Genomic DNA, 23,002 nt, shown 5'->3' with positions numbered 1-23,002 from the left:
AACAACTATAACAATAACTGCAGACACAAAAGTTTAGGTTTCATATGGGGGCAAAGGCAGCAGCAATAAAATATATCTCACTCGTAGCAGCAGCAACAGAAACAGAAACAGCGACAGCGACAGCAAATGCTGGCAAGCGGGGAGCAGCAGCGGGAAGTACTAAACTAACTGTGAATGCCGCTCATCCCCACCTCTATAGCGCTGTCTCCCTCGCTCGTGCAGCTTTCTTTGTCGTCAATCTCGACCATAAAATGCTCTACACCAAGCAAAGCTTATCTTATTTGTTCTTTGTGAAGTACTATCGATAGTCGATAGGCTGATCGATAGTACAGTTTAGGCTAAGCTATCGAAATTATAGATAATTTAGTAGCTTAGCTTGTTATTTGCGTCAGTGATTAGTTCATAAATTATGCTAAGACGCAAAGCTGGTTTATAATGCTATCGCTAATCATTGATAGGCATTTGATTTCTTAAAGTATAATCGATGGTCGATAGGCTGATCGATAGTGCTGTTCCTACTCAGAAGTTGAAATTATAGACGATTAGAATTTGATTTACCTTAAGCACTTATTAATTACTTCTTATTTTTAATACTTTCGCTTATCTTTGATAGATCGATAAACTATTTGTTTTTTGTTTTCAAAAGTATAAACGATATTCGTTAGGCTGATCGATAGTACTGATCAAGCTAAGCTAGTGAAATGATAGAAGTATAGCATATGATTTGCTTCGACATCTTATTAATTACTTTTTCATCTTTTTCAATATTATAGATCGATAAACAGTTACATCTTTGCATACGATAGTTAAACGATAGTTTGCTTATGGAAATTTCGAGTTGCAGAATTATCATCATCACTTACATACATAGCTCGAAGAATTTTGTAATTGAGCTGGCTGACTTTTGTGTGTGTCTGTGCGAAAAGTTGGGCTCGTTTCCAGGCAATCCTAATGCCAACAGCTTTCATTGTGGGAAACTAAAATGCACACATACAACTATGCAGATGTGTGTGTGTGTGTGTGTGTGTGTGTGTGTGTGTGTGTGACGAGGTGTAACCTTTTGACCATTGCATACGAGTCGCTTGCAGCTAATAAGCCCTATTGGGATGCTGTGCATAAAAATGCGAAAACAATGCGAGAGATGGAACACACACACACACACATACACACCTACACACAGACATAAAGTCAGACAATGAAAAAAAGGGAAAAAAGAAGAGCCCCAAACCGAAACTGACGTGCGAAACCAAAAGCGAAAACGTTGCTTCAACTGAAGAGAGCTAAATTTAAAATTGCTCCTCGGGCTATAAATAAGAAACAATTGTTTGAGAGCGTTTTGCACAAAAAAGGGAGCTAGAAACGTGCGGAGGAGGAGACGGGCCTGGAGAAGGCCACAACATGAGGGTGCTGCCTCTAAAAGGAGGAAACGAGGGGGGAATGAAGAGAAGTGGAGCGATGTCTGTTTCGATGTTGGATGTTGGATGTTGGATGCTGGAAGCTGGGAGCGGCGGCAACTTGGAGGCATTCAAACTAGTTGGCGGCTCTTCATGTTGCTGTTGATGAGCTTGAACAGCGCAGTGCTTCATGGATGTTGCTATAATTTAGCTACCTACCTATAAACAACACACACACACACATACACTCCCACATAGTTGTTGTTGCTTCTGCTGCTGAGGATGCTGCGCTGTTGACGTCAACGGCTTGGCTGGGGAGCACCATTAAAACTGAGCGTAAACCAAAAAATTAGGTTGCCAGCATCGCACACACACACACACACACATGCAGAGATAAACTAACAAACACATAAATTGAATGAACCATAGATCTCTACAGTCAGCTAACTCATAATTAGATACACTTTGATTTTTGCTCTGCATTTGTGGCTATGGCAAAATGTGATTCAACTATTATTCATAATATTTAATTATAACCGTTTGTTCTTCTAAACACAAATGTTTGTGTGTTAATAACATAAAAAATAAATTTAAAAAAAACATTACTATCTTATTAGAAATTGGTAAATTATCTAAAATAAATAAATTTGTGTTTATAAAAGAAAAATGGCAAAAAAAAACCATTATAAATTATTATAATAATTACAAAAGCTTTTTTTTGTATAAAAACTTTACGAAAAAAAAAGAATAATAAAAAAAACATTACTAATTTTTGATGTATACTTTAAAAATTTTGTGTTAATAAAAAAAAGTATAATTAAAAAAGCATTACAAAATTATTCAAATAATTGCAATGTTATTTTTATAGATATCTAAAAAAAAGCAAATGAAAATCAAAAAGCAAATTTTAAATTATTACTTAATTAAAAAAACTGGTTTTTATAAATCCATAAAAAAATAATATATTTTCGTAAAAAAAGAATTATATAAAAAACCTCACTAAATTATAAAAATAATTGTAACAACATATGTGTATTTTTAAATTGAAAATTAATTCAAATTATTAAATAATTATAATAATTGCCATTGTTATTTTTTTATATATAAATACTAAAAGTGTGTAAATGAAAGCAAAAGAAAAAAACATATCGAAATTTTTAGGTATAACTAAATTCAATTTAACTCAATTTTATATTATTTCATTCTAGACTCGATGACAATTTAATGATTAATATATTTGCAAAAAAGTAATAAATACTTTATGTATATAATTGGCCGTTGAAATTTGCTACAATTGAAGCCAATCAAACATATTTTTAATGTTATTCAGTTCAATTGAAGTGCGCATTCTTGAATTAAAAACACTACATTTATATTTCATTTAATTGTTTGCACAAATTCCACAAATGTTGTTAATTGTCATTCTATGCATATTGAAATATTTTGCTAAATTTTCTAATCATATTTACAAATTTATTTATATATATTCTGCGCATGCCAAAAATATTTGCTAAATTGTCTAGTCGATATATTGAAATTGTTTTTGAATATTTTCTAAAATATTTTGCCAAATTGCATAAACAATTTTTTTAAAATTTCTTTTTATTCTGGTTAAGTACAAATATTTTGTAAATTTTATTTAAATCTATTTAATATTTTGAAATTTATTTAAAATATTTTGCTAAATTTCGTTTTATTCTGCTTAAGTACAAATATTTTGTAAATTCCTCAAAAATTATTTGGAAATTTATTTAAAACATATTGTTAAATTGCACAAAAAATAAATTGAAATTTCTTTTGTTCTGCTTAAATACAAATATTTTGTAAATTGCTCAACAATATTCTGAAATTTATTTAAAATATTTTGCAAATTGCCTAATCAAATTCATTAAAATTCTGCGAAACCAAAAAAAATATACTAATTTATTCTGTTTGTTTAATATTTTCTAGAAATTCATTGAAAATATTTGACAAAATTGCTTAATTAATATGTATTTTGAAATTTATTCTTTTGAAGAACTCATGTTGGGTTTAAAAGAAACTGGCAAATACTGTGTTGTAATTCAGATGAAGCTCCACTGTATTGTGTGTGGAGATGGAAGCAAACATAACTCCATAACTACTTTGGTATGGCAAACTTTGACTCTCTCGCCCTTCGCCTCTTCTGCCTGGCAACCACAGAGACAGAGAGTGCTGTACTCCATCACCAGCTAACGGGCAGAAGCAGCAGCAGCAGCAGTAACGTGTAGTAATAATAACTGTTTTGGTGCTGGTGCTGGTGCTGTTGGAGCTGCTGTGGCTTGCACCTTTGCCATTTTGTAGCCCAAAAATAACGAGCATAGAAAATTTATGAAATAACTCCGCTGAAAATTTTGTGAGCAATGTATGCTAGCTAACGATTGCTGAACCTGCTGCATATCTACTTTTTGTTTTTTTTTTGTTTCGTTTTCTAGTTGAGTTTTGCAATGAAATGAAACAGCGAGCGAGTTGGCATAATGAGCTGCGCCAAACAGCGGACAATGGACGATAAATTGCCAGAAGTAGCTACTAATTTGCAGTTAGTCATTCAAGGAAAAAAACAAAAAAAAGAAATGGTAGATAGACAGAGAGAAAGAGACACAGAGAACGAAGTAAACAACAAGCGAGGCGAATGCTTTGTTGCTGCTGCTGCTGCTTGCTGTGAGCTTTGACTGCATCTAATGACACTAATAAAGTTTTGGACCCACTGATGATAATCTGTCTCTGGCACTCAACCCAGTTAAACAGACTGTTCACTTTCAGCAGGATATGACCATAAAAGATTTCCCGTTTCGAGGAATGCAAAACTTGCGCTTACCCTGTAATTAATTCGACGATTTTAATTGCCGTTGAGTGTTGATAACAAAAAGAGAGGGAAAAATCGAATCGAAATCCCGTAACTACCCGAGCTAAGCTGATAAAACTTTGAATCGAAGGAGTGGCTGACGCCCACATGAAATTTTCTTTTACCACCAGTGTGACCATTGCTTGCCACAGAACAATTTCAAGGTGCACTGACTGTAACAAATATCTTCATTAAACTTTTTACACACACACACACACACATCGAAAAGACACAAAGAGAGTTAGAGAGAGAGAGAGAGAGAGCGCCTGAAGCTCTGGGCTTTGAGTTTGTTGCTTTGGTAAATTCTCATACTCATCATCATCTTCACCATCGTCTTCATCTTCATCTTGGAAGACGACAGCAACGAGAAACAGGATGGTCTTGCCTGGCTGCCTGGCTGCCTTGTCTGCTACTGAAGCCGAAGCTGAAGCTGAAGCTGATGCTGTTTTCTCGTTATTTGCATTTTATGGCACAGTCTCGCACAGTGGAACCAAAAAACCCAACGCACTTGTCAAGTGCTTCAAATAATTGATTATTTTCCTTGGCGTTCGAAGTGCGCCACTGTCTGTTGAAGTTTTCTTTTTTGGACAGCTATTTTAAGTTTTTGGTGCGCTTTGTTGTTAGGCAAATATTTATGATCGACTTTTATTTGGCGACCAGCAGGCCAGCGGCAATACAGGACACACACACATACACAAAGTGAAAGAGAGATAGAGGGAGAGAGCAATGAGCTATTTGGTAACTGTCCCAAAGCAAAGGCAGCGTACTTCTTGTGCTTTTGATATTTTACAAGTTCGTTAAAGTTCAGTTTGTCTTCACACACAGCTACACAAACATTCAACTAGAACTGTACATACATATATACAGTATATTATATATACTACAGTATAAAGTATATATTATAGTATACATAGTGTAAATAGTATACATAATATACACTTATAGTATATAGTAGTAATATTTACTAAATACTAGTATAGTATATCATTAGTATATATTATAGTATATACTGAAGTATTTAGTATATTTATTTGTTTGCCACTACCTTTTGTGAAATTTGGAACTTTTTGCGTAGTCCTGTGATTATGTCTATAACTTGGTTCAGCTCTAAACTTTTTTGTTTTAACTAACTTTGCCATGAGGTTTTACTCTTGATTTGGCCTCATGCATGGCACATCGTCGTACACTCTTTTAATTTGTGTGTAAACTGATGCAAACCAATATTGAACTTTGCAAATAGCTGGCCAACAAAATGTCAGCTCATTCATTAAAAACTTGCGCAAAAGGCTTTCAGTTTGGTTTTTTTTTCTTTTTTGGGCAACCCAACTCCAAATGGCAGGCCAGCCACAATAGTTCAGCATTTGATGCAATGCAATTCAGCCATGGCCATGTGAATATTCAATTACAAATTGCTGCACATCGCTGAGTGAATACACTCACAGTGATTCGCATTCGATCCACATTTCTTTCGCATTTTATAATTACTAGACTCATTTAATAATTAGAAAATGTTAAGGAGAAAATATTTAAGTATATAATTTGCATATAATTACTTGTAAAATATATATTTAATTATTCTCATTTTTGTTACACTTTCTTTTGTTCAACTTTTCAGGGGATGTGTTTTAATAAACTTATTTTTAGTATTTTAAATTCAAATTTTGCTTCAATTGAAAATACAAAACAATTGTGGCAAGTCAAAGGCAATCGATGCTAATTAGTAATTATTAAATATAATGTGAAATTTGCTAGAAAATCGTTTCGACAATTTGCAATCAAAATTTGCGTATTCGATTTTGTCCAGTCGAACAATTAGAAGTCCACCGAAATTAGCATAAAGTATTCATATCATCGCCTGACTTCTAAGCGTGAGCGAAAGAGAGATGCCTTGACAGAAGCCGATGATAGGCAATGACTAAGTTGTCAGGCTGCTTTTGTATTTTTTTTTTTTTTGTTTTGTTCTAAACATTTTTTTTTCTATTTTATTTTTGCCAGTGAAAGAAACGGCAGGCAACCCGCAGATGGGAGATGAGAGATGCTTTGAGCCAAGTTAGAACGCACGAACCACAGCAACGAACGACAATGACAACAACAACAAACAACAACAACAAAAATAACAACTAAATATCGACGCTCCATGAGATTTCTAATTTTATGTGCCTCAACTCAGCTCAACTCAACTCGACGTTTCCTACATCATTTCAGTTATTCTTTCTTGTTGTTTTCCTAGCTGCTGTTGTTGTTACTAATTAAGTTTTTTTTTTCTTTAGTGCCCAATGCGAAAACACGTAGAGAGGAATCGAGACCTGTTTTTTTTTTTTTTTTTGTACACTTATTTGTAAATGTATTTTTTGTTTTTGTTTTTTTCTTTGGCATTTTTTTTTCTACGTTCGGCAGGCCTCAGTTCCAGACTTGAGATTGATCGGCGAGACTGAGACTTGGGAGTGGGGGTTTTTGGGATTTTCCATAGACGTGGCGTTTATTGCAGTTTATTTGCGTTTGCTGTGATTCTAAATAATTAACAAATGAATACTGTTTTTTTTTTCTTTATTGTGCTGGCCAATTCGTAGAATAATGACGTACGGCTGTTCGATGGGTACAAGGCGATTGCAGGTACAGTTGCTAATGATAATTTATGGGTTTGATTAATATATTGCAAATTTCGCGAAATTTCCAGAATTTGCAGCTGTGACACAGTATAACAGTTGTATGACAGTCGTATAACAGTCTATCAAAATGTATAACAGTTGTGCAAAATTAATCCGCCACTTAGCTAACTATTGTTTAAGGCTTATTTATGCATTTGCTGTGTATAACAGTTTTTATAATATTGAAATGTGCCAAGACCTTGCAACTTTTGCTCACCTATGTTGAGTTTTAAATGAAATTACAAATAGTATAACTAAAGTATGAGAATTGTAAGCAGTTGAGCAAAATTGCCTTGTCTGCGTTTGCTGTGTATAACAGTATTGATTTCTTAACAACTCGCTATCAAATGAATGCGTTTTATAAGATCATTTGCAGCAGCAGTGACAGAGTATAACAGTTGTATGACAGATTTGATTTCTTTACAACTCGCTATCTAATAAATACATTTTCTAAGTCTATGTATAACAAATATATGACAGTTGTATAACAGTTGTATAACAGTTGTATAACTGCTGTCAAAAATCAACTTGCCTGCCAGCTGACAATTATTTTCGACTTATTTATGCATGTGCCGAATAGAGCAGCTTCGATTTAATAACACTTTGAGTACTTTTGCTTACTTCTATTGAATTTTGTATGGATTTATGCGCAGAAGATGTCAATGTGGGCAGATTGGGTGGTGTGACAAAACGAAATGAAATTGTGGCAATGCGACTGATTAAACTGTATGCTGGCAATAACTAGCCCGATTGATTGCATTAGCCTAATACGAGTGGGAGTGCTCGTCGTCGTCGTCGTCGTAGTTGTTTCTCAGGCTAAATCTCGTTGCTAGTCAGCTTAGTTCAGCTTCTAATGCATTTGCATTCCCCAGATCCCCCAGACACCACAAGCAGAGTAGCACAACCCTGTCAGCCAACGGCCGGGACGGGCTAAGCCGGGCTGGGCAACCAGCCAGGCAACCAAGCAGCCACTCAACCAGCCAGCCATTCAGTATAACACATTCTCAACCTCGAATGCTTCAGTGCTTATCGAGCACCGGCAATTGAAATGCGCTGCCAGCTGTTGTTGCTGCTGTTGTTTTGTGTGGCGTGTCATCATTAGGATGTTGTCAGAAAACAAGCGCACTATAAACTCTGCTCTGTCTCCATCTCTAGCTACAGCTACAGCTGCAGCCTCAGTGGATGTCTCTACTGTCTCTGCTCTGCTCTGTGTGGATTTGATGTAGCTGTGTCGCGTCGTCTGCGGCTGCTCTAATGCATTTTTCATGCATACATTTAGTAGCGTTGCGCCAATCAGAGGACTGCCAACGGAGGACGCGCCACTTCACTCAGATGACAGCCTAAATACCCTGTAATGTCAGCTAGCTAAGGGTTATGCTATGCTGTTGGCAAGCCACGAAGTTTTGCCTATGAAAAGTTGAAGAATATTTCGTTTACAAGAAGTTAGAAGCTAAGCGCAGTTCGAGTATATCAAAATATCACAAATAGAGTATTTAATAGTCTTGCAAAATGTCACTTACTTTGCTTGTTTGCTGTTTCAAATGTTGAACAAAAAGTGAAACTAACAATAGATTTATAGAGTATATATTTTCGTAATTTACAACTTTGCTGGGTATCTTCCAGTCGGACCCTCTGTCAGCTGCTTTAGCCCGCTAGCCCGCTGAGTATCTGTCATGTTGACAAATTGCGATGAGCCAAAAGCTTCGCCCCACCGAAAAAAGCATTTCGCCAAGCAATGCAAGATTCTCGAACCCATATGCAAATGCCATTGGCAGCTTCAGGTAATCTGCATAGCGATATTTGTTGCTTCATTTTCGCTCTTCGATATCTCCCCCTACAAATTTAGCAATTTTCCATTTCCCATTTTACTTAGCTGCAGTTGCAGTTGCAGTGGCAGTTGCAAGTGCCACTTCTTTGTCAGCGCCAATTGAGTTTTTAATTGCAGTGTGCGTGCAAATTCCATCATCCAACAAAATGTTAATCAACTTCCGTGCTCACCATTGAACATCATCATCGTCATCGTCATCGTCATCATTCTGATTATAAGCTAGTCGTTGTGATTAACGTTGTACTTGAACGTCGAAACGTGCCAAATTGATTCGAGGCCCAAAAACTTAACTTTGCTTTGTTTTTGCTTTTACTTTTTTGAGCAACGCGAAACCTGATAAAATCACAACTGCACAAAATCTGTGTAGTTGAATTTTTCGGTGTGCACAGTGAAATCTCAATAAAAATTCAATTCTGCAGTGAAATTTTGTTGAATTAATTAGTTCCCGAATATAGATAGATAGTTTTCAGCTGGCACGCTGCTTTGTGGCATATTTGCTGAGCCAGCACAGTGTGCACTCAATATGTTGAACCAGCCGCAAAAGAAAACATTTGTCATTTCAATTATACATCAATTGATGAATGTTAGTTTTACTATTTTTAAATTTGTTGAAATATATTTTTCACATTTTTTACTCTTAATAAATTGAAATTGAAATTTCGTTTGCAGTATTTAGATTTTCATACTAATTTCATGGCGACTTTAGTCGCGTTGAACTGTAGCTTGGAGTGAACTGTAAGTGTGTGTGTGTTGGTGTGTTGGGTGTGATTACAGCTCGCATTGCCATTGGGCCCGCTTTGTGTAGCTTTCGCTGGCTTTGTGAGATAAACTTGGACTCGGAGCAAATTTGAACAAGATAAATGCCGCTTAATTGCACACAGAATGAAACTAAATACGTTCTACTCGCCTAGACGAAGACAAAGGGAGAACTGACTGACTGATAGATGAGCAAGAGATGAAGCTGGCGGAGGTGGCGAAGCTGGTGTTTGGGGAGTTGGAGGGAGAGACAAACATAGAGCGAGAGAGAGAGAGAGAGAGAATGGAACGGATGACACCACTGAGAGATACCGCATCAAATTATAAACGAAAGTTCCCAAACAATTTAATCAGCGACGTACAACAAAAACAGTGAACACATCAGACAACAACGACCAGAAAATGGTTGGAGATGGAGTTGCTGGTTGTGGGAGGAGGAGGAGGAGGAGGAGGAGACTCACTCAAGACGAGAGTCGAATGGAATGGGATAAGGGGGAGATGAGCTGCGTTCTCTGAGGTGCCAGCCAAAACGTTAGCTGCTTGCCAGCTGCCTGCTGCCTGCTGTTTGGTTGCTTGGTTGGCTCTTAACATTGCTCAAAGAAAAAATCTTGTTAGATCTTTCAAATTCCTTACCATGCCAACCGAGCGAGACAGAATGGGAAAAGTAAAGCAAAGGCAAAGCAAAAGCAAAAGAACTGAACTGAACAGAACAGAACAGGATAGAGCTCACAACAAAACCGTGGAGAACCGGGAAGCGAGCATAAAATAGAATAGAACAGAGAATAGAGTAGTAAGAGTCGCAGTCGAAACGAACACGAAGACGAAGACAACGAAGATGAAGATGAAGATGAAGGCGAAGATGCAGTAACTGAAGGAAAATCGTTTAGACGGCTAAAGTGGAAAACTGAAAAGCGCACAAACTGCAGCACTAACAACAACAACAACAACAACAAGTTGCTGATGGGCGAGCTGGGAACTGTGGCAACTGAGGGAAGCAGCAGCAGCAGCAGTCGAAGCAGAAGCAGAAGCTGTTGAAGCTGGAGATGATGGTAAAGCCGCAGCCGCCGCAGTCGTCGCAGCCACAGAAACAGTCGCAGCCACAGCTCTGGGGCCAGTGTGATTGGCATTGGGGAAACTTGTTACCAAGACAAAAACAAAAAGGCAAAAACACAAAAAAAATAAAACAAAGAAAAATAAAAATAAAATAAGAAATAAGTAAAGAACACAAAAGAAAATACATGGAAAAATAGAGCCAAGTAAGCGCACGCAAAACAATCATCGATTTTTATGCGACTCACAGATACCTTGTTTTATTTTTATTGGAAAATAAATAGAAAAATATTCAAAGACTTTTAAACGGTATTCATTCAGTCTTGTCTAAGATATTTTTATAGAGAACATGATAGATAGACAAATGTTTCTAAAAAATATTAAATATTTTTAGAAAGCAAGTACTAACATTTGACTTAGAAAGACCCTTTCAGACATATTTTTAGAAAGCTAGTACTAACATTTGACTTAAAAAGACCCTTTCAGACATATCGATGGAGAATGTTTCGTAAAAAATATTCAATACGCTTACTTTGGAATGTAACCAGTGAATTTTTCTAGAAAGCTGGTACTAACATTTGACTTAGAAAGACCCTTTCGCTTATTTTGTTTAACAAATTCGAAGGCAACTGAATGAAGTCTTTCTCTCACATTCCACGTAAACACACACAGTTAATTGATAAATGATTTCTGGGAATAACATCGGATTGTAATTCTAATAGTTATGTAAGTAGCAGTTGAACTTTTTTTTGATCAAGCAAAATTTAAAATGTCGAGAACGCAATTACGCTTTAGATACGAAAAACAAATTGAAAAACAAAAGACTAAAAGTCTAAAGTTAAAGTCATTAAAAAGATTTGAGTAAAAAATCAGACTGATAGATTATATTAAAAATAACTATATTATATCAAAGGTAACTAACTAACTTTTATATTAACAAAGGAAAACTCAAAGCCAAGTTCTGAACTTAATGTATTAAATACATATCGATATTAAATACATCACGATAGTAAAATTAGTAAACTTTTAGCACACATATATCGTATAATTATATTGTAACTAACACAAACTAATATGCTCTGTGTGCCATTTTGGTAGAGGGTATGGCAAATCTATAAGAGAAATTGGCGAGAGATGCCGAATAAGCGGCAGGAATGAAGCTTGAAGCTTGTAGCAGCTTCATTACAGTTCGACCGGCAAAATGAAAAGCTATAGTGTAGGAGGTGCTTGAGGTGGCCATGGAACTGGTGAAGGTGGCAACGAAGCACGATTTGGGAAGGGGAGTGGTGGGAGGATGGGGGAGGATGGGGGAGGAAGGATAGCGGAAACTGTTGACAAAGTAGCCCCACAACGTCGCGTTACAGCAAAAGCGAACTGAACAAATCCTTGCTATATATTTTGTCGTTTAACGGCAATTGGACAACTTGAAAGGATTTTCAAGAGTGTTGAGTGATTGGGGGTGAGGAGTGGGGAAGGGGGAAAGCGAAAGGGGAGGTGAACTGTGAGCTAAAGTACGTCTTTTGTGGTCGACACGTTTTCAATTTAAAGAAGGAAATTGCAAAACGCAAATCGGCCAAAAAGGCGCTCTGAATACCGAATATCGAGTCTTAAATGGGTTTTGATTTTCGCTTACCTGTCAAAATCCTGGCAATCCTGTGGCAATCCTTCGCACACACTTGTCGAGCGTATAATCCAGCGAGAGTGCGAGTGCGAGAGAGCGAGATCAAGCGAGCGTATAACCGAGTGAGAGCGAGATAGTTAGATGGCAAGGATAACTCGGGCATGCAAATTTCAGCTGAGAGCGCCTGCCGTAACGGTTCATGGGTCAGGACAGGTCAGTGTCGTAAAAAGAGAGAGAGAGAGAGCGGGAGAGAGAGAGAGAGAGAGAGAGCGCGAAAGAGAGCGCAGGCAGCGGCAACAGGTAAGCCAAGTTCAACTGCAAGTCAATGGCAAATTCAAATGCAGACAAATGTCACACACACACACACACACACAAAAGCAAAAAGCAAAACCAATAACCGAAACTTGTTGAAAAGACAACGCACAATTTTTGTTGAAAAGAACAAAAACAATGCACGCACGCACACACACACACGCACACTAATATACAAAGTGAATCAAGTAGAACAACAACAAAGCAAAACGCAAAATTGAAACATGCGCGCGCGCGATACGCTCACTCTGCAGAGAGAGAGCGAGCGAGAGAAATATTTAAAGAGAGCGTAGAGTGAAATTGTTGTTGCGACGACGACGGCGCGCCTATGAAGCAGCGATGTCGACGTTGACGTCGACGCCGACGCTGTCGTCGATGCCGGTTGAAGCGACACGTAAGTACAAGTATGTTGCCTGACGTTGAAGTCTTTTGTTTTTTTTTCATCTGTTCTCAGTTGCTGTTCTTGTTGTTGCTTTGTGTAAGCAAATGCCAGTGTTGAAAATGACTCGAATTGCAGGTGTGGCTCTGCCGGCAACTAAGCAATAAACTTGAGCTAAATTTAACCTGTGTGTGTGTGTGTGTGTGTCTGGTCTGTTCCCGAATTATTTCAGATTTGATTTTGTGGCAGAGGAATCGGAATCGAAATCAGAGAACCAGTTTCGATTGCTGCGCAAAATGCGTTCTGTGGTTTTTTTTTAAATGCTTTGTTATTGTTATTATTACGTGTGTCGTCTGCTTTCTACTTGCATTGCTTTTTATTTTATATTCTCAACTTTTTTTTTTTTTTTGCAGCTTTTTGTTAATACATAATTCTGACTAATTTTTATGTTCTTTCTTTTTTCTTTTTGTTAAATAAATTGTATGCGTATTGGGTTTTGTGTTTCTTCGCTTGGCTCTTAAACTTCTTCGTTCTTTTGAGCAACTTTTGTCGTCGTCGCCGTCGTCGTCGTTGTTGTTGTTGTTGTTTAAAATCGGGTCGACAGCGGCGCAGTTTCTGCTTAGTTATTCTATACACGCTGACTGTTTGCGTGTCTCTCACTCTCGGCATCTGTGTGTGTTTGTGTGTGTGTGTGATACCTGTTTGTCCACACACACACACACATAGTAAAGGTGCGATAGAGATAGCGCACGCAAAACCACAGCTCAAGAATTGAGCGCGACTTGGCGAGTGAGAGAAAGAGCGAGAGAGTGAGAGCAAAGAACAAGAACAAGAACGAGCAACGAGCAACGACCACCGTCGTCATCATAATAATCATCTATGTACACACACACACACACACACACACACACACACACAGACACAACAACCTGCTGTCCGCCGTCTCTTTGCCTCTTTTCACCTTTCTTTTTTGGGCCGTTTTGTCGGCCGCTGTGTGTTGTTGGCTTCTTTGATTTCGCTTTGCACGCTCGTTCGTTTCATTTCAATTCTACACAACATCAGCATAATTATCATTAACGCCGACGTCGCTGTCGCCGTCGCTGTCGCCGTCGTCATCATCATTATTAACTGTGATCGTTGTTTGTGAGCTGTTCTCTCCTGACTCGCATCTAATCCATTTGGATTCCTTCCGCTCCCCTCCCCCCTTTGCACCTTGCCAAGATACTTCTACTACACCTACAGTTCTATGTCTCTCTCTCTCTCTCTCGCTCTCTCGCTCTTGTTGTTGACCGGCTTATGGTCAGCATGAATTGCTGAATATGCCAGAATATATTGATTCAATACCTGGCCTTTGAGCTGCCCCACCCCACCCACATATCAACGTACATTTCTACACATTTATGTTGTGTTAATTCTCAACTTTACTTTTGTAAATAGTCCACACATATTCTATGTACATTACTTTACATACATTTGATGTACATTTGTGTTGAATCGCTTTAAAATCATTTTCAAAAATGAATGTTGTAAATACTTCACATAAATGTTCTACACATTTCTAAACATTTTTGTACATTTACATACATTTATGTGCATTTGTGTGGAATCACTTTTGTAGTACAATATTTTGTAAATAATCAACATAAATCTTTCTACGCATTTCGATACAATTGTTAACCTTAACATACATTAATGTACATTTGTATCGAATCACTTTAAATTTGTAATTTTCTATCCATTTCTACACATTTCAACACATTTATGTTGTATTCAAATTAATAAAAATGCACATACATTTTACATACATTTTCATTCACACACGATCGCGTACATTCTTAAATGTACATACATTTGTGTACATATTGATATGCATGCGTACATCACATGTGACTTCAGTCTTCATTCCTTAGCCAGTTTTTCTTGCCCTCTCGCTCGCACTGTGAGCGTGCGGCATGTTGTTGTTGATGTTGTAGTTGCAACTTCAGGCTTGGCGACCACATTTTTTTGTGTTTTTTTTTTTGCCACGCTCAACGATCAGCGGCAGTCACAGCAACGACGACGACGTCAAATTAGAAAATTAGTTGCTCAGTCTACAAAACTTGTTCATTGGCTTTCTAACAGAGTTGAGAAACGTCGCGACGCTGATGGCTTCGCATCTGCATATGTATTGTACATACATACATACATGCATACATACATACATCTTCTAGAAATACATACTTACAAACACACATGTTAAGTTTTGTATGACAAAGTGATAGCTTGAAAGACGCTGAACCGGCATCAAGCTCCACTCGATCAGCAACACACACACACACACACATACACATGCAAATCTAGTAGTTTCGAAGAGAGCGTGAGAGCGCAGAGCAAGAGAAGAAGAGAGAGGAAGAGAGAGAGCAAGCAAACTCCATAAATTGCATAAAACTTTCGCATGTCGGAAATAATTCTTTGTGAAATTGTCAGGCTATACACAGAGAGAGAGAAAGAGAGAGAGAGAGAGAGAGAGACTAGTACACACACTAGTGCCCACACTACTCCTATTCGGGCTACTGCCAACATGATTTACGGCCCGCTGCTGTTGCTGTTGTTGTTGCTGTTGCTTTTGCTGGCCTACAGCCTCATTTATCATAAGCCAAAAGGCATTCTAAGCCACACTCACACACTCCAACACACACACACACACATTCAACTCAACAGGCAGCGAGAGGCGATTGGGCTTGGGATTTGTTGTCCCGTTGTCCCAAGCAGCAGCAGCAGCAGCAGCCACAGCAGAAGTCTGTTTGTCGCTTTGCTGCTGTTGCTTTGTCTGTTTGTCTGTTCGTTTGTTTGTCAGCTTTCACCTTGGCTGCAGACTTGCAAATCATTTGCTTCCGCCTTCTTGCCTGCCGTTCACTCGCTTATCCTGCACTTAGAACTCTCTCAACTCGTGTGTTGTTTACGTTTTTTTTTTCGTTCACGTTTTTACGGCTCCCCCAAAAATCTCTCCTCTCTCTCTGCTCTCTGCTCTCTTTATTTTGATTTTAGTTTTGATTCGGCTTTGTCTCGATGCCTTTGGCCGCCTGGTCGCGGTCTGGGTCGCTGCCACAGCCGCAACCACAATCAGAGACGGAGACGGAGACGGAATCGAAGCCAGTGGCAACGCTTCAAAAAAAAAAGAAGAAAAAAAAAGACTGGTTTTCAACGCGTTGGCCCCGTGGCTAAAAAGGAAGTTGCTCGTAAAGTGGCGAAAGCCGCCAGCAAACAGCAACTACAACAACAACTATAACAACAACAACAACAACAATCTACGCTAGCAAATTCTGCGACGCTTTCTTTCTATTTTCAGTTTTGACTTGAACTTATTATTATTTTTGCTTTTTTCGGTCTCAGTTTTGCTTTTGGCCTGCATTTTGGCCACTTTGTTGCCGCTGCCTTTTTTGCGTTTTTTTTCTCTCTTTTTTTTTTTTTTTTTGGCGACTTTTGAACGATTCGCATTTATTTTTATTTTTTTTTGATTTTGGTAAACATGTTTGTGTGATTTGATTTTCGCATTTTCTTTTCCATCATTTGCACAAAAATTTACAACATTTTCTATGAAAGATTTTTCCACACAAGCATTAAAAAAAAAATACAAAAAAAATTTGATTTGAGCACTCACATTTAAAAAAAATACGTATGAAATGGAAAACAAATTTGATATTATTTGCCGGCCGATTTGCGCATTGCAAAAAAAATTATTGTACTAGGATTTACTTCGATTTTGAATTTGATTTGCTTTCTTTCGTTTTTTTTTTCAAATTGGATGTTTAAGAGTTTAGTGTTTCGTTTGTTCTTTTGATGTTTTTGATTTGTTGTTGTTTTTTTTTTTTATTAGTGAAGAGGTCTCCCAAACACTGGAGAGACGACTACGAGACGCTGGGCACACGTTATTCTTTGCTGCTGGGCTTTGCTCTGCCGCGCTGGCTAACCGTACACGACAACGCTCCGAGAGCGACTGATGCGCTGGCCACAACGTCAGCCAAGTGGAACCTCCGCACACAGCAGACGGCCTCGCAACACGTTGCGGCCAGCAACAACAACAACAATGACAACAACGACAACAGCATGTCACGGCAACAACAACAACTGCGCAACTAAGCACTTGCTTGATGGTCTGTGGTTGCGGTCGCCCACTGGCGTCGCCCTCAACGGGGGCAAACTAAATTTACACTGATTTATGCCGCAGATATATTCGTTGTTAGTTATATATTATTTTAATGAAATGTACCCTCTTAACTTAAACTAATATGAGGTTTGGCCCAAATAAAAACATTTTTTACCTATGTTGTTACAGTACTATTTTCTTCCTTATTTGAAGAAAAAAATGTACCCTGATTTCTTACTGCAAACATACTACTTATTTAGTTTACACATTTCAATTCAATTCTCTTATTAATTTCAATAAAATAAAAGATTACTATCATTGAGTGTCTAAAATATAATAAGAAATAACTATTTATAATAATTTATTGAAGTGAAATTTATGATGCATTGTACACATATATTTATTATTATTAATATTGATTTGTTAAATTAAATGTTCAATGATTTTTTACTGCAAACACATTTCAATTCAATTCACTTTTTTATTTAAAAAAAAAAAATTCAGCTACAGATAATGTAAGATTTATTTATAGCATTTTTATTCATATAATATTGTTAAAAAAAAATGTACACAGATTTTTACTCGTTTCAATTGAATTAAATTAATGCGATGTTACTATTATATATTGAGCAAGTGTAAAATAGGAAAATGTTATAGCATCAAGAATTTGATATTCCTGTTCTTAGGCTACGTAGACAGCTAGCTAAAATCTTTATAGGAATTTTGATACATTATAGAATTTTGTAATCTAAATCTAGAATTTTTGGTCTTATTTTAACAATTTGTCATTTTCTTGGGTTTAAGAATTTGTTCTCAATGTAGACTTATTTTAAGAACACAGTTCTTGACTGGACTTTTTTCAGTGTCCATTAATTTATTCTGTCTACGTTTCAATATTATTTTTTTATAAAAATGGATAATGTTTAGTATATTCTGAATTTTAAATTGCATTTAATAGAAATAATTCATTATTTATTTTTTTAATTTTTCTTATGATAATATACATATTTATTACAAGTTATATGATTACCTATATTTTCCTCTAATATAGTACATATTTGAAAAAAAAAGTATTTTTATACCTAATACTAAGATCTACTACAATCAATCTTTTTATTTATCACTCTTAGCTTTTTCTTTTCAAATATAAATCATTGAAAAATATTTTTGTTGTTACTGTTGCAATTGCAAACTTAATGTTGCAGTTTTTTCTAGGGTACTTAATAATATTATTATACAATGGTTTAAATATTTTAATTTGATATTCTGAGTATTTGTATTATTTAATATTTGGTAGATTTGAATAATATAAATTTGTTATTAATTCTTTAATTGAATTCTAATTGTATTATTGATTAAAAGTGCGCGTACATGAAAACAATTTGTTGCTTGTGTGTGTAGATTCAAATTTATCGACTGAAGCAGAATGTCGCAATTAAATTTCAACTTGATTGCATGCTATTAGAATTATTATAGTTATCATTCCATTGTGAAGTGAGTAAATCCCCGTAAAGTTTATTGTATAAGAGGCTTCTGTTGTTTGTTAGTTTGTTTTTAGATTTTGTAATTTTGAAGTGCATTAATCATGATTTGTAAAAACATTGTCAAACGTTTGCTATAGCAAGACGACACTGTACGCGATTTTTTATTAACATACTTAATATAATATGATAATTTTGTACATTTTGTTGTTGTTGCGCAACAACAACCAAATACTTGGAATAGTCAGCAAATGCAAATGTCTTTCACAATGAAATTTTGTATTCCAGATAATTCAAGTTATTTCGCTAAATTAAAAAGAAACAACAAAAACAAGGCGGTTCCATCAGAGATTCGAATAAATAAAAATATATGATGTACATATATAGTATATAGTATTAATGTGGAATAAGTAGACCCCTGTAGGAAAAATGGCGACGCCTTTGTCAGCGAATGTTGGAGCCACATGTTGCATGCAACATGTTGTGTGTTGTGTTATTATTTTGGACAATTGTTGCTGTCGCCGTCTCGCACTGAACTCGCACTCTACGCGTAATTGACACATTTGAGATCAACTTGTTGATTTGATTGTTGTCTGTTCTTGTTCTTGTTGCTGCTGCTGTTGTTGTTGTTGTTGCTGTTGTTGTTGTTGAGAGGCAACAAGGCAACATCGGAGATGATCGCACCACCCTGCATAAAGCACAGCAGACTCTCGACCGATTACAATTGAATTTATTATTTAGAGCAAGCAACTTAAGTAAGTTACTCTCCAAAAGCCAGAAGCGAAGAAGCACAATCAAATTGATTTGTTTGCCTTGAAAAGCTTCTAGAAACTCGCAACTTGAAATCACTCCATAGTACCTCTATGATTATAAATAATTAAGCATGTAATTGTATATTTGCCTATAGCTAGGCGAGATTTCGGGAGTACTATGTAAAGCAATTTGCCCGTTGGCTGCCAACTGCAACACGTTGCAAGTGGATGTGTTCGAATTGAACTCTGACACGACTGCAACAGGTTGCTTTCGCTGTTCGCAGCTTCGAGTGCCGAGTGTGCAAGTGTGTGAGTGTGTGAGTGGGAGTGGACTGAAAGGGGGTGGTGGCAGGTGTGCTTTGGGGGCGGCTCAGCAAATGTAAATGGCGACGACGACGGCGACGGCATTTTGTCAATCGACTTTCGCAGCTGTTTTTTAAAGAAATTTCACTTGAAGTGGACTTTGGCGTTGTGTGCTGCACACATTTTGCAAACAAAATTAAGTAAACTCTACTACGACTAGTTGCATACACTTCCAGCTGCACTGCCTTGGCACAAAACGGACCGATCAAGTGGAACGACATGGTTGCAAATGGGTTTGTTTTTTGTAGGGTATTTGAGTGCTAACAAAAATAATCCAGTTGCAGTCGAGCGAGCGTCCAGAGTTGTCCAGTGACATCACCGATGGTTACGAGTTATTCAGAAAACAAAGCAAACAAACAATTTCTCGCATTCAACTATTGAATCAGCTAAGACCGGACACTTTTCCATTAAAATATTTACCAAACAATTGAAACAGAAGGTGGCTGCACACAGCAGCAGACAGACAGAGCGAGAGAGAGAGAGAGAGAGAGACGGGGAGAGAGACAGAGAGAGAAGTGGAGACTGCACTTTTTTAATGCTCTGCATTTCGTGTTTCAAGTATCAACAAATAAATGCGAGAGACTTGTCGAAAAATCATAAGTTCAACTGCAAACCGAAGGTCAGCGAATGCGTGACCCGTTGACATACCTATGTATGCACATACATACATACATACATGCATACACACATCTGTGATGTATATAGAATAATGTATTTATGTACTTGCCAAGAAAGTCACATGCAAATATTTGCCACTATGTAGTGGATGCTACGCTCCAATTTCGAGGGTCATTTCGTTGCTCGACTAGATTTTTGGTACCCGGCACTCGCAGGTGTTAAAGGGTTGAATCTTTGAATCTTTTTGCTAGAATCCCTTTTTTTCTTGCCAGTTAATTCCAATTTATGGTCATTTTATTTATTTAAAGATTTCCCTGCATAAAGAAAGACAACATATGTATGGTAGATACATATCTATCTGTATCTAAACTTTAGAAAAGGCATTTTTATACCCGCTACCCATAGGGTAGAAGGGTATTATAACTTTGTGCCGGCAGGAAATGTATGTAACAGCTAGAAGGAGGCATCTCCGACCCTATAAAGTATATATATTCTTGATCAGCGTCAACAGCCGAGATGACATAGCCATGTCCGTCTGTCCGTCTGTGTGTCTGTCCGTCTGTCCGTCTGTCCGTCCGTCCGTATGAACACCTAGATCTCAGAAACTATAAGAGATAGAGCTATAATTTTTTTTCGACAGCATTTGTTATGTTTGCACGCAGATCAAGTTTGTTTCAAATTTTTGCCACGCCCACTTCCGCCCCCGCAAATCAAAAAAATCGAATAACAAGCGTAATTTTAAAGCTAGAGTTGCGAATTTTGGTATATAGTATAAATACTACAGTATTTATGATTCCTGAAAATTTGGTTACGATCAGATAAAAATTGTGTTGAAATTGAAGTTGTTAAAGAAATACTTTTGTATGGGCAAAAACGCCTACTTACTAGGGGTCTTAGTTGCTTTGGCCGACAATCTGGTACATTGTGCCGTCTATGGTATATTTTGAATGGTGTGCTGTATCAATATACCAAACATACCATTTGGTATATTTTTAGTATTTTTTCAGTATTTTCGGTATATTTTGAAAATAATACCGCAATATTTTGCCCCTATTAAAAATGGGTAGCGGGTATCTCACAGTCGAGCACACTCGACTGTAACTTTCTTACTTGTTTTGCCTTTGCTTTATTTATTAGCAAGTAAGAAAGCTATAGAATGCTCGACTGTGGGATACCCATTTAAAAAAGAAAACCATATTCTACAATCATACCAAATGAATATACCACAAAATACTGAAATATACCAAAAGCTATTTTTTTTGTATATTTATATAGAGTATGCTCGACTGTGAAATACCCATTTTTAACAAACCAATATTCTACAATTATATCAAATTAATAGACCACAAAAATACTGAAACACATCAAAAGGTATATTTGTTATATTGATATAGGGTATGCTCGACTGTGAGATAGCCACTAAAAACATTTTCTACACATCAATGACTCGTGCTAATTATTGACACAAGCATACAAGTCTTTCCATAAGAAGCGATTAACAATATTGAATAGTAATGGCAGCACTCAAGTATTTACAAACTTTTTCATCATTATACCCGCTACCCATAGGGTAGAAGGGTATTATAACTTTGTGCCGGCAGGAAATATATGTAACAGGTTGAATGAGGCATCTCCGACCCTATAAAGTATATATATTCTTGATCAGCGTCAACAGCCGAGACGATATAGCCATGTCCGTCTGTCCGTATGAAACACTGGATCTCAGAGACTATAAGAGATAGAGCTATAATTTTTTTCGACAGCATTTGTTATGTTTGCAAGCAGATTAAGTTTGTTTCAAATTTTTGCCACGCCCACTTCCACCCCCGCAAATCAAAAAAATCGAAAACCAAGCCTAATTTTAAAGATAGAGTTGCGAATTTTGGCATACAATAGTACTATAGTAGTTATGATTCCTGAAAATTAAGTTGCGATCAGATAAAAATTGTGGAAGTTATTAAAGAAATACTTTTGTATGGGCAAACACGCCTACTTACTAGGCGTCTTAGTTGCTTTGGATGGTATATCTATGGTATCTGGTATATTGTGCCGTCTATGGTATATTTTGAATGGTGTGCTGTATCGATATACCAAACATACCATTTTGTATATTTTTAGAATTTTTTAGTACTTTCGTTATATTTTGCAATTAATACCGCAATATTTTGCCTTTATTAAAAATGGGTAGCGGGTATCTCACAGTCGAGCACACTCGACTGTAACTTTCTTACTTGTTTTCTTTTGTCACTTAGAAAATAGCTTCGTCTAGAGGCGATGTTCGCGCTTTTGTTTTGTTAATTTTGTAAAATTTAATTTCGTTTTTTTTTTTAAATGGAAAATGATGAAAACCAGTAGAATTTACTTTATGTAAGTTGTAGGCAGGATGCCTTTTGAAAAAGACTCATTACCTTGGCAATTTTACTTTACTTATCGTTGCTTTGACTCCCTAATATACGATCTGTATTTATTTATTAGTCCAATGCCACAAGAGGAACGAAAGATGTACGTAAAGCTTAAAAACAAATTACTTCTTTCAGAACATGTGCCAATTTTGTTTGTACTTATTTCAATAGATATCTCTATGATTTTGAATAAAAGTGAAAAAATGTGGACTATGATCCGTCGATATACAAAGAGAATGCTAAAGAATTTGGCCAAACTTAATGCTGAGACTACTCGCAAAGAAGCCAACACAATTAATTGATATTCAATTATATTGCGTGTGCATACATTAATGTCAATTAAAATATGTACAAAACGTGTGCGATTGTAATAAGCATAATGTTTTTGTGGGGCAGAAGAGGATTCATT

The 23,002-nt window shown here is 36.7% G+C and overlaps 1 protein-coding gene across 1 annotated transcript in view; it reads right to left on the bottom strand.

Annotated features, from left to right (window-relative positions):
* Window positions 1-16,843, bottom strand: part of LOC133848119 (low-density lipoprotein receptor-related protein 2) — a 179,815-nt gene extending 162,972 nt beyond the window's left edge. The window contains 1 exon segment of the mRNA XM_062283515.1: window positions 16,587-16,843. The gene's annotated coding sequence lies outside the window, so the exon portion shown is untranslated.
* Between the last annotated feature and the right edge of the window lie 6,159 nt (window positions 16,844-23,002).

Source organism: Drosophila sulfurigaster, chromosome X (assembly GCF_023558435.1).
Source record: "Drosophila sulfurigaster albostrigata strain 15112-1811.04 chromosome X, ASM2355843v2, whole genome shotgun sequence".
Taxonomy (NCBI): Eukaryota; Metazoa; Arthropoda; class Insecta; order Diptera; family Drosophilidae; genus Drosophila; species Drosophila sulfurigaster.
This window is presented reverse-complemented; position numbering and strand designations above follow the sequence as displayed.